Below are 13,638 nucleotides of genomic sequence, written 5' to 3'. Positions count from 1 at the left end.
TTATCTGATGATACGAATGTCGTCTGTTTACCTTCTTATCTGCGAGCTTGTGATCGCCAGTATCCACTTGCACATGATACCCTCCCAGAGATTCTTGAGCGTGAAAGTGCCTGCTGGCAGGGCGGGCAGGCGAACTAACGACAAGGGTCGGTGTGCCAGCCAGCGTGCATGTGGTTTTTGATCGGTTTGCCACGTCACGTTAGGTGAATACCTGGCTGGTACACCCGTCCTGCCTCAGATACAGTTTACGCAAACATTTAGAAGACTTTCTCACTGTTGACAGTTACATATAGAGTTTACTCAGTACACGGACAGATCAGATACACTGATACCGTCTGGGGTAGGGTGGTGGGGAGCATATACTCTATTGATTTTCGCGCGTGTCTTGGTACGTACTTTTTCTCTTTCCTGTAACTCTTGTCTATTGGTCTACATATTTCCTCTCTGGTAGCATGTGAGAAAAAAAATGTACCCCTTGTTTCCGTTTTCCCAACTTATCCGATGATGACAGTCGACTGAAACCCATTAGCTATTTGGATAAATATTGCTGTCCAGACGGTTCATTCTGTGTAAGTTCTTTTGTAATATGGTTTCGTTTACTGGATAATCTGTTTTAGCTGCTCTAGTGTAACATTTAGTTTCTATTTAGCAGCCAGTTTTTCGTTTTTAATGCCGCACGTTGGTTTTGTATTCCATTTCACACGGAGCATTGTTTTTCCAGGACGCAATATTTACTCCCTTTAAGCTGTTTGACAACATTTCACCAAGTCCAACGAGATGCTCCTTGTATTGTTGTTTTCTTACTTCTTCTTCCCGTTACATAGTGACAGGTAAGGACTGATTCTTTGATACTTTTTATGGACTAATTTAACATTTTCCCCAATGTTTCACTTTCCTCTTTAATATCTGCATCTAGTAAGGGACGTGTTAACTTCAGATACACATCCGACTGCACGATTGTTCTGCCCCCACTTTGTGAAACAATACGAGGGAAGCTATTAAATGGTTCAAATGGCTCTGAGCACTATGGGACTTAACATTTGAGGTCATTAGTCCCCTAGAACTTAGAACTACTTAAACCTAACTAACCTAAGGACATCACGCACAGTCCGGAACCGTGCGACTGCTACTGTCGCAGGTTCGAATCCTGCCCCGGGCATGGATGTGTGTGATGTCCTTAGGTTAGTTAGGTTTAAGTAGTTCTAAGTTCTAGGGGACTGATGACCACAGCAGTTGAGTCCCATAGTGCTCAGAGCCATTTGAACCATTTGAACCATCACGCACATCCATGCCCTAGGCAGGATTCGAACCTGCGACAGCAGCGATCGCGCAGTTCCGGACTGAAGCGCCTAGAACCGCTCGGCCACACCGAAGCTATTACGTACCTGGAATTAAAATGGAGACAGACATGTTTCATTCAGTTTCGTCACGTGACTGAAACCATATTATGCTTCAAAATTTCCTGTTAGCTCACACCTTGCATTTCTGTAAATGTAACTGGTAAACAGCATGCTCACTGCTATCGTTTCCAGAAGCATGTCTCTCTAATGGATATTCGCTAAAAGACACAGTTCCCTTATGGAATTTTATTCCATTATATGGAATCTTATGGTAAGAGGGGGAGTTGGAAAATAAGTTTATCCTGTCGACTGTGGGCAGAGTTGAGTGATATGAGCGAAAGACTACACGGCAGGTGAACACGCACCTGCAAGACACCGATATACCATTGGGTAGAGGTCGACAGCGATCAAGCAGATGGCGCGGTCGCAGTGCCTGCGCAAAGCGGAGGCCAGCTCCTCAGTCTTTTCCGGGAGCTACGGAGAGAAGGTGCGTTTTGGAGTCGTGGTCAAAGGCGGAAGTGAGAGCTGTTTTCCGCTATGAGTGGGCACGTGGAGTATCAGGCACAGTAATTCATAACCGCCTTGTTGAGGTGTGTGGGTCAGGTGTGATGTCGAGGCAAATGGTGCGGAGATGGTGCGAGCAATTCAGTGATGGACGTCGGCAAGTGCAGGACACACCGAAACCTGGACGGACGCGCACAGCCACTACAGATGCAAATGTCAGGAAGGTGGATGACATGATTAAAGCGAACCGGCTTATCGCCATCGATGGAGTAGCGGCAGAACTTGAATCGGACACGAGCGAGCTCACAAGACCATCCACGAAGTTCTTCGATACAGGAAGGTGTCAGCACGATGGGTGCCCCGCCAACTGACCCCGACACACGTGGAACAACGCATGGCGTTCAGCTTGGAACCATGAATCTGGCAATGACCTTCTGTTTCTGATTGTGACGGGAGATGAAACGTGTGTCCACCATTACACGCGCGAATCGAAGGCCGCATCCATGGAGTGGAAACATCCGTCATCACCCGTCCGAAAAAGTTCAAAAGGATTCCGTCTGCAGGTAATGTGCTACTCACCGTTTTCTGGGACGCCAAAGGAGTTTTGCAGCTGGACTTTCTAGAGGATGCAACCATCAATGCTGCGTGGTACTGTGCCACTCTGTCGAAATTGAAAGAGGTGATTCGGAAAAGGCGGCCTGGCCTCTCAGATCTGGCGTTCTGCCGTTGGATGACAATGCGAGACAACACACGGCGACGGCAACGCAAAACCATATTGCATCTCTTGGTTGGGAGCGCCTACACCATCCGCCTTACAGTCCAATCTCGCACCAAGTGACTTCCATCTGTCTCCTGCTTTGAAGAAGACTCTCGGCGGAAGGCGCTTTGGCAGGAATGGTGACGTCAAAAAACCCATTCAACGCTTCTTCCGTATGTAACGCCCTGATTTTTTCCTGGAAGGCCTTTTGAAGCATATAAAGCGGTATGACAAATGTCTCACTGTATTGGAAATTATGTAGAAAAATAAAGATATGTCTTATCTTTAATGTCTCATTCTATTTTTTTTTCCTTTCACACACAGCTCTCACAACAGTCGACAGGGGAAACTTATTTTCCAACTCCCCCTCGTATTATGTCAGGAGACTCAGTGCAGAAATTTGTAAAACTGTCTAGTGGTTAAAAAATTGTATTCGGGATGAGCGTAGTTTAAACTCCCACTCTATCCATCTCAGCAAGGAAGGAAGATTGGGGTTTAACGTCCCGTCGACTAAGATGTCATTAGAGATAGGGGGTTCAGTTTGTTGGGTTGAGTAGGGACCGGGAAGGAAATCAGATAGCCGGAGGGGATTTTAATCCCAGTCCTCCAGAATGCCGGACCTGTACATTCCCACTGAGCCACATCGTTCGCTTCAGTCGTGTCCATTTATATTTTCTTTATTTCCGTTAAATCAGCTGAGGATAATGCCAAGGTCGATATACGAATAGGTCACAATGCTATGCAATGACCTCGAGATCAACAATACATTTCCTTCTTTTCATCCTACCCACGGTAAAACTCTGTTCATACTTCTGGTTGTATGCAGACCACGAGTAACGAAAGATAGCGACAACTTATCGTTAGGCAGTTTTGTTCGTTCCGCACAAATGCGTCCACTTGCTCGGGAAATGTCGAGGACGGCTGCCTGGAGAGACGAAAAGCGCGGACGCGTGCCTCCCGGCCCACAGAGCCAGACCTCGCGCTCACCACTGGCAGTCCCCACCGAGCTCCCGGCTCGCGGCCCCGCAGCCTCGCCACGCTTCACGGAGACCCAGTCGCAATTTCGCAGATGCGGGGGCGGCTGTCAGTCACATTTCTCTCTGTGCCGCTCCTTCCCTGACTTCTCGCCTTTCGCTTCGGACCGCCATCCCTTTTTTGCTGAATGTAGGCGAGTAATGTAGTGCCAGTTACTGCATTCCCATTCTTTCACAAAATTTATCAGGTATTTACGTCCACACTTCCTCATTGTCCTCGCAGGCAATTCTTCTTTCTTTCACCTCAACATCTGAATACTAACAGCAGTTAGTAGAGCCATAACCCTCAGCAGCGCATAGCGTGGCTAAAAGAGACAGTATTGTCGCTGCAATATCAATAACACTCATAAAATTGTCATGTAGTTACATGAATCGACAACAATGTTTGCACGAAGGCCAATACCTGAGCCCGATAACGGGTGTCTTATACACCGAAGCGCAAAAGAAACTGGTACAGGCATACGTATTTAAATAAAGTGACCTGTAAACAGGCAGAATACGGCGCTGCGGTCGGCAACGCCTACGTAAGACAACAAGTGTCTGTCGCAGTTGTTAGATCGGTTACTGCTGATACATGGCGTGTTATCAAGATTTAAGTGAGTTTGAACGTGGTGTTATAGTCGGTGCATTAGCGATGGACACAGCATCTCCGAGGTAGTGATGAAGTTGGGATTTTCCCGTGCGACCATTTCACAAGTGTATAGTGAATATCAGGAATCCAGTAAAACATTAAATCTCCGACATCGCTGGGGCCGGAGGAAGATCCTACAAGAACGGGACCAACGACGACAAGAGAATCGTTCAACGTGACAGAAGTGTAACCCTTCCGCAAATTGCTGCATATTTCAATGCTGGGCCATCAACAAGTGTCAGCGTACGAACCATTCAACGAAACATCACCGTTATGAGCTTTCGGAGCCTAAGGCCCAGTCGCGTACCCTTGATGACTGCGCGACACAAAGCTTTACGCCTCGCCTGAACCCGTCGACACCGACACTGGTCTGTTGATGACTGGAAACGTGTGACCTGGTCGGACGAGTCTCGTTTCAGATTGTGTCGAGCAGATGGACGTGTGCGGGCATAGAGACACCCTCATGTATCCATGGACCCCCATGTCAGCAGGGTACTGTTAAAGCTGGTCGAGGCTCTGTAATGGTGTGAGGCGCGTGCAATTGGAGTGATACGGCATCCCTGATACGTTTAGATACGACTTTGACAGGTGACGCGTACGTAAGCATCCTGTCTGATCACCTGCATCCATTCATGTCCATTGCGCATCCCGAGGGACTTGGTCGATTCCAGCAGGTCAGTGCAACAAACCACACGTCCAGAATTACTACAGAGTGGCTCCAGGACACTCTTTCGGGTTTAAACACTTCCGCTGGCCGGCAAACTCGCCAGACATGAACATTATTGAGCATATCTGGGATGTCTTGCAACGTGCTGTTCAGAAGAGGTCTCCGCCCCCTGGTGCTCTTACGAATTTATGGACTGCCCTGCAGGATTCATGGTGCCAATTCCCTCCAGTACTACTTCAGACATTAGTCGAGTCCATGCCACGTCGTGTTGCGGCGCTTCTGCGTGCTCACGGTGGCCCGACACGATATTAGGCAGGTGTACCAGTTCTTTGGCTCTTCAGTGTATAAGCACAACTATAGAAAGCTATTGGTGTAGCACAGTACATGTGGTGTACACGTGAATGTTTTTTAAGCTAGAACCCCTCCTCAAGATCAATGTTGAATTGCTACCATACCCAGAGAATGATCATCTACGTTACTCAGTCATCTGCGTTACTTGCAGAGGAGAAACTGAGTTCTTACAGATCAGAAAGAGAAAATATTAACGTGGTAACAGAAAACAGCAGGAGCAATCATGGTACGATTGTGCGGGATGGGAAGGACCAAACGTCGTTCGGTAGCCGTCTTAGAAATTTGCTACGAACGCAAACAGAGCTTCATCACAGATTTAACCGAATTTAAAGTCTACTTGACAAACAAAAGCTAAACAAATCCAAAAAGAGTACAATGAAACAAATGAAAGAAACATACAATAAATTTGAAAGTAAAATTTAATCAGCTGATCTCAGAGAAAATCCTAAGAAGTGTTGGGGGTAAGTAACCGAAACTGAAGATGACAGGCAAAGGAGCGAAATTCTGAATTCGGTCTTCAGAAACTGTTTCGCTGCGAAAGATCGTAACACGATACTTTCAATCATCGAGAAATCGCCGAAAAGTCAGATATCGCGGAAGAGATAATCAATTAAAATCGCTCAACGGTGGAAACGCATGTGGACCAGATGAGGTGCCAGTGTGGTTCTATAGAGATTATGTGAAAAACTTGTTCCCAATCTAAGAGCACTTCATAGTAGCAACGAAAAGTAACTAGCGATTGGAAAAAGGTGTAAGTCATTGGCATTAAGAAGTAGGATCATCGGACAGATGCACATAATTATAGCTCTATACCACTGACGTCACTCTGTTGTAGAATTATGGAACATGCCGGAAGCTCCATAAGGCTGGCCGGCCGGAGTGGTCATGCGGTTCTAGGCGCTACAGTCTGGAACCGAGCGACCGCTACGGTCGCAGGTTCGAATCCTGCCTCGGGCATGGATGTATGTGATGTCCTTAGGTTGATAGGTTTAATTAGTTCTAAGTTCTAGGCGACTGATGACCTCAGAAGTTAAGGCACATAGTGCTCAGAGCCATTTCCATAAGGCTGTTTGCAGACTATGCTGTTGTCTATTAGGAGGTTGCAAAGCTGAAGCTTCTAGCGAAATGCTGTTAAAAAGGGCATATGAGTGCGCAATGCTGTAGCCAGGCCCGATACAGCAAGTGTGAAGACCGTCACACCTGGGACAAGTACAAGAGAGATAGCAAGACCGACGACACACATTCCATTTGGAAGAAATGGCACACTTCTGCAACGAAATACAGCCTGTCGTTTAAACAAACAGAAGCTTCAGTAGCAAAGTGATCGTATGCAAGGGTGCCCAAAGCCAGGAGCAAGCCTCCCCCCCCCCCCTTCCCCCCCCCCCTCCCACCCCAGCCCTCAGGGAAAGGGAAAAAATGTGTTTTTCTTTCTAGGAAATAATTTAAAAATCGGTATTAGGCAAGTTTTTAACAGGGTTGGTACTGAATTTCTTTATGGTTATTTGCAAGTCGCCATTCGTGTTCCAAAATATTAAAAATGTTCCATCTACCACCTCCACTCCCTACAAATTAACGTATAGGCGCCCTTGACAGTATCTACAAGCTCCTTCCAAAACAATTACGGAACTTCCCCTGTCCCTCGAGAGACTAAGTTTTATGTGACTCAGGATCAGTTCCCTCGACTTCTTCCAGCACAATCAAAGGATAAAAATTCACACAATACCGCAGATTGTTTCCCAGTCTCAATGTCTTCCAACACAGGGACAACAAAACTTATAAGAAAATAATGGTTAAAATTCGTCCAGTAATAATTTTATCTGAAGACACGAAGAGAAGAAACAGCTAAACCAACTTACACTGTATCGTAAAGCGTTTGGGGCGACTCTTAATTAATTTTAATTCCTACCATCCTGGAGTAGTGACGCCGGAGCCATCAGGAATTTCTTCGAACTTGAGACACACGAAAGGTATTTTTAATCGTGTCATAGTTGTCCTCGAATATATGATGAACAGTGGCGTTCTGAATCTGATGATGGTTCAATCTGTGATTGACGAAAACCTTGCACCAAATTACGTGGTTTAGTATTCCTCAGTGAGACGGTACGTCAGGTATCTCCAATAAAGGAAGTCTCCTACACGAACTGTCGATATACATGCCATACATTGTTGCCCTAAGTGAAACTTCAGAGCTCAACACCACATAATATTTTGCAACTACAATTTAATTCGGCGTAACTGGCAAGACGGCAGAGGTGCTGCGGCACCCTTGACTCTATCTGACATCCACTTCCATGAATTTCAACTGCAGGCTGTGACTCAAGACTTCTAGACAATGGAAGCAAAAGTTAAAGACGGAACCTCAGAACCCTGTGCAAACCACCTCTTGCTTAGTTGCAAAGAGGCGATTGGTGTAATTTCGCTAGTAAACTTCCAGCTTCTTTCATCATATATGACGACCAACTCGCTTCACTTTATACGGGAAAGTCTTGTTAATAACTGGAGTGGACCAGAACTCAGCACTGCCACAGAAAACAACCACTGATTTACAATAAACGATAGTAAAAAAACGGGGTGCACTCAGCCTCGTGATGCCAATTGATGAGCTACTCGACCGAATAGTGGCGGCTCCGGTCACAGAAAACCATCATAACGACCGGTAGAGCCGTGTGCTGACCACACGCCCCTCCTACCCACATCCTCAGTGAGGATGATACGGCGGTCGGATGGTCCCGATGGGCCACTCGGAGTGCTTATTATAGTAAAAAAAAAAATCTATGTAGAAGGAACTTGTAGTCTATTTAAACTTGAGCGCTTTCTGCTTTCAATTATTAGCGTCTTGGAAAGTGTAATCTGATTCTCTCAGATCTGGTCACTCCCCCATAGGAAAACAATCAATTCGTCTCTACCATAATAATGAGCAGAAAATAGGTGAGGCATATTGGCCAAGGAACTACCACCATGGAAGTGCTGGTGAGCAATATTGACCCAACGCTGTTTCCCAAGAAAATCTGTTAATTCGTCTCTACCATAACAGTGAGCAGAAAGTAGGTGTAGCATATTAGCCAAGGAACTACCACCGTGGAAGAGCTGGTGAGTAATATTGACCCAATGCTGTCTCCCCTTGAGCTATACGAAAAACTTATAAATGCAGTTAACAAGGCAGTACCTGCTTCTATGACTCAAACAAAACAAAAAATAAAATAAAATAAAATAAACCTAGATGCTACTCCAGGCGGGTGTAAATGAATGTGCGCAACGGAAAAGGATAAACGCTAAAATGATGATTTGGCCCTGTCTGACTCCCCCCTGAAGCAGATCTTAGGAGTAATTATTTTTAACATATAAATTACAATGTAAACATAAATGAATGATTAAGGCAACTAACACTACTAAATGATAAACGTTGTCTCTTATTATGCATTTATTGTAGATTAAAAAAACACCCTTTATTACAAATGTCAGTATTTCCTAAGTAAAATTATTAATCAATTGCCCAACTCTGCCCCTTTTTATGGCCATGCGATCTAACATAAATAACGCGTCACGGCTGACATTATCTATGTATCAAACACTAGAAGAGATACTTTCAAAGATGATCTACGGTGGTGTGGAACCTCAGTGGAAATAAACTAACGTGATTACAGCTGTTTAGCTTTATAGCCTTAATAAGCCGAAGCAAGTTTCGATACATCGTGTGTACTGCGTCCGTTGCGTCGAAATGATGGTTCTCGTACTCGTCTGCGACGATAGAAGACCTCCAGCCACAAAATAAACTCTTTCAAACACTAGGACGGTAGAAGGCGGTCCTCTGACTAATATACTCTAATACTGTGTCCTCCTCTCTGTGTTCTACAGACGAGAAACGCGAACTCTCAGCCACAAGAACTGAGTTCAGATAACGTCTCAACGTAAGTATAGGCAGAGGAAGTGCTCTCAATTACTGAACGCTGCATACTCAACGACGACTTCATTCCCGCAGGTGAAGTCCAGAATCGTATAGGTTCGCAACAGTACAGTGCCTGACTGTCCTAACTGTAAACTCTACTGAGAGCAAAGATAGCAAGTCCGTCTGTACCAACAAAGCTGTTACTGAGCGACCGTCACACACGGGCGCTCAAAAGAGAAGACCTCGTTTCTCCACCGCTGGCTTCCTAGCTCGGCTCCGCACCCTCGTAATTCCGAAAATGAATCATATTCCCGAAACCACGGAATATTCTCCCTCTCTACAGATTCTTCCGAACGCCGACTAACCATATTTTAGTCTTTTGTCGTCCAGCGCGGAAAGCTTCCGAGTAAAAACCTATACTCGTACAATGGTACGCTTCTGAGTAAAAATTCTTGGAAATAGCCCAGCCTGCATGGTTTCCGAGGTGCCGCTTCTTCGTTCCTCTCACCTGCGTCCAAGATTTGCGAAGTTCCCGATTATTCCTCCGGTCCTGCTACAATAGCGCCCGGCCGTCACCCTATCGTGCTCCAGAGCTCAGGTGCCACGACGTCCGTCTAGAAACTTCCTGTTTTTAAGCAGGACCAACACCTGTGCGGGCCTTCCCCCCAGAGTTTGAGCTCTGCCTGCCGTTTCATCTCCACTGGCGTTCCAACATCTACTAGTACAGGCAATCATTCATTACACCGTTTTGATAATATAGACAATCCTTCACCTTTCATGCACCTTTACGAGGCGTACGTAACAATATCAGTCTCCTTTAAATATTCATATATACGATGTACAACCTATCAAATGATATCTAATTGTGGTTGTAGTTCACGGCGAAGTATGTGGATGAGTGCTAATAAGGTGCGAAATTATAACAACCTTACAATACCCCCACCTAACTAACTATTTTGTACTAGGATGGGGAAAATCATGGTGGTTCAAATGGCTCTGAGCACTATGGGACTTAACTACTGTGGTCATCAGTCCCCTAGAACTTAGAACTACTTAAACCTAACTAACCTAAGGACATCACACACATCCATGCACGAGGCAGGATTCGAACCTGCGACCGTAGCAGTCGCGCGGTTCCGGACTGCGCGCCTAGAACCGCTAGACCACCGCGGCCGGCCGGGAAAATCATGTAGTATTATCTTATCCAGTAAAAAAACGTATAACAATCAGTTGTCTGTACAAGCGAACTCCAACTCTCTTAACCCTGTGGTGCATGAATTTCACTGCAGTGGGCAACTTTCAATGGTCAATTCTCTGGCGCTTCCAATCAGTCATGAGGCCGTAAACGCACGCAGGACACAACAACCTGCAGCCCCAGAACCGATCGAAAACGGCAAAGAAGCGACCACTAACAGCTCTCCACTGTAGTGGGCGCCATGCCCCACAAGGTTAAGATACCCTTGAATCCTCCTACGTCACTTCCACATCGAACGACGAGCGTTTACTGGTAGGAAATTGGCAACATCGGGTAACATAATCTTATGATCTCAGCCGGTGTGCATGAGTCGTCCAAATACTGATTTTCTTTTTGTTTTTTTGTCAAGTTTTCAAAATACTTCACCGGACTATGGAACCCTGAACTCTCCAATCTCTGCTCCTCATTATTTCCTGTTGATCCTGTCCTGTGTCTCCTTGGACCAGTATTTGTTTAAAAATGCGTCAGGAAACTCTTCGTATGACGTGCACGTTTTTGCAATGTTTCGCATGCATTCGGCCGATGTTCCCTCGATATATGAACATACGAAGTCCACTTTGTACATTAGAGTCCAGTGAGGAGTTAACGATAAATTAAACTGGGCAATGAAAGTTTTCCGGTGTAAAACATTACCCTTGTCTTTGTAATGCTGAAATTTTTGTACAGAGGTAAAATGCTTAAAATCGAAAATTTCATTAGAATTTCTTCCCGCTCGGCCTACCACATTCTCACTTGGCGCTAACGTTTCCTGTCTACCGTAACCTTGGGCATCCCCTCTTCTATTCCCTGTCACGTTTTCCTCACTGGAAAAATGTTCCGTGGTGCGCATTATCGGATAACATTTATGCATATGAAATATTTCATTGCTGTTCTCCGTATTCGCAATTTGCGATCCAGTCGTCAGTCTGCAGTTGGTGAGCAACTCTTACATCTGAGCACATTCTAATATCGTCTGGGCTTGAACATATTGTTACAACTCGTGCTCTGTTGTGCTACTAAGCGCACTTTCGCCCTTGTTAACGTGGATTGTTCCCTGATAACAATTCTCTCTTAAAACACACTCAATTTACAATACCCACATTTATTATGTAACGGCGTGTAAAGATAAATATCTACAACAAAGAAGCTAAACTAATGGCAAGGTCGTGAACGAGCAGTGTCGTTACAAGCAGAATACAATACTCTCGTGGAAAGCAGACAACGCACAGGACTGAAAATATTCCGACGTCATTGGTTTCCTAGGAGCAATGTGTCCAAATTAAACAGCGGAACTGTCACCTGATGATGGAACAAAGCCTCCGAAACTCATCATAGATTTTTTTTAATTTTCAAATTAAGTAGTTGGTTACGTTGTTTTTATTTATTCATAAATCAATAAATTGCAGCCAACAGGCTGAAGCGCAACGTCTCTGAAAAGAAATACAATAAAATACACAAAGAGAGGCACTCTTACTGAATAGGGATAGCTTTGGGTGTTGAACTTTTACAAAACAGGACACGAATGATGATAGTGGTGATATACAACTAAGCCAAACTACAGGTAAGTGAAGAATATAGGAATTACTACAACGCCCTACGCACCGCACCTGTAGAGACAATGAAGAGAAGATTACGCTTATTGCATTAAGTAAAGGTATTTTAATATCCTTCCCGAACTCCACATGCAAACTGAACAGGAATAAACGCTAAAATACGGTACAATGAAAACTTCGCTCATAAACAACTTCAGAAGTGGTTTAGATGCAGATATAGATCTAAGATGGCAGTCACGACCAGCATATCTGTTGGCCACTCAGCACGTACGGGATATAATTCGATGTTATCTGGCGCAATTTGCTTTGCCGGAAGCATCCGTTGACCTAGTGGAAATAAAATGCTACACTGTCTCCTAGTATGATATCCTCGATGTTTGATTAAAGGAATACATTGCAGCAATACCAGGGTATACAAGATGGTGAAATTACTTTTCAGATAATTCTGTCCATACGTGTAGTACCATCCGATTATGGACACGCACAGTATACAGCACGTACAACACGTGAATAAACCTTCATTCAGGATACTCGTTTATCAGTTTTTTAGTGGCGAATAAATCAAAATGCCTCGTGACGATGAGCGTTACCCAAACAAAACTAGTAATGCAGGGAAGTTAATGAGGTAGATTAATATAGGTTAAGTTTCGTAACAAAATCTATACACTTGTCTAGTAGCTTGTCACCGCGACTGTCTGTTTAAAATACAAATAGAAAACACAACGTAACAAGCAATTAATTTTTTTTTCTTAACATGTTTCGAAGACTTTGCTCATCGTCAGTTGGCAGTTCCACTGTTTAGTTGTGCATTGATGCTCCAGATACTTCTGGTAAAGTTTGTAAAAGGCAAATATGTTAAGATACTCTCGTGGAAAGCAGACAACGCACAGGACTGAAAATATTCCGACATCATTGGTTTCCTAGGAGCAATGTGTCCAAATTAAACAGCGGAACTGTCACCTGATGATGGAACAAAGCCTCCGAAACTCATCATAGACTTTTTTTTATTTTCAAATTAAGTAGTTGGTTACGTTGTTTTTATTTATTTATATTTCACAATGTCTACTGCCTTTGTGCAGTTTGAGATTACACTGGAGAGTGTGTGTGCTGTACCGGCCTCTGCTGTCAGCGGCGTCGCGCCTCGCTGACCAGAGACAAGACAGGACACGGCCGCAAGCGCCACCCACGCCCGCAGCCGGCGAAAGTGTTTGCACTGTGGGCCGCGACTCCGCACGGCGCTTGCGCAACACTCCGCGCCCACCTCGACCATTGGAGCAGCCGGGTTATAGGCCGGACGCCGGGGCGCCGGAGGTCTCCACCGGCTGTCATTCGCCGGAAGCCCGCTTCCAGCTCCTGGCGGCCTGTTTCATACCTAGTGCTAGCTTTCTCGTTCTTCCCCTGCGGTGCTAGTTTGGTACCCGGCCCCAAGTTGGAGGCGGCTAATACACACTAAATTTGATTAAACATGAATTTAACCAAACCACGATGCTCAATAGTTCTTTACGTTAACGGAACTGGACGTCCTTCCGAAAAACTTAACGGAACATAGGAACAGGGACGGCAGCACTGCACTGCATTGATCTTTACCATTTTGTTCTGGCTGCTCTAGCGGTGTGGTAAGGTGCTGTGGCGCGGGACTTTAAATATGTAGCTGGACTGCAGACATGTACCTGAAGAATCA

The sequence above is a fragment of the Schistocerca americana genome, chromosome 1 (genome assembly GCF_021461395.2).
Source record: "Schistocerca americana isolate TAMUIC-IGC-003095 chromosome 1, iqSchAmer2.1, whole genome shotgun sequence".
NCBI lineage: Eukaryota > Metazoa > Arthropoda > Insecta > Orthoptera > Acrididae > Schistocerca > Schistocerca americana.
The sequence above is the reverse complement of the archived record's forward strand: the minus strand, read 5'-3'. Positions refer to the sequence as shown.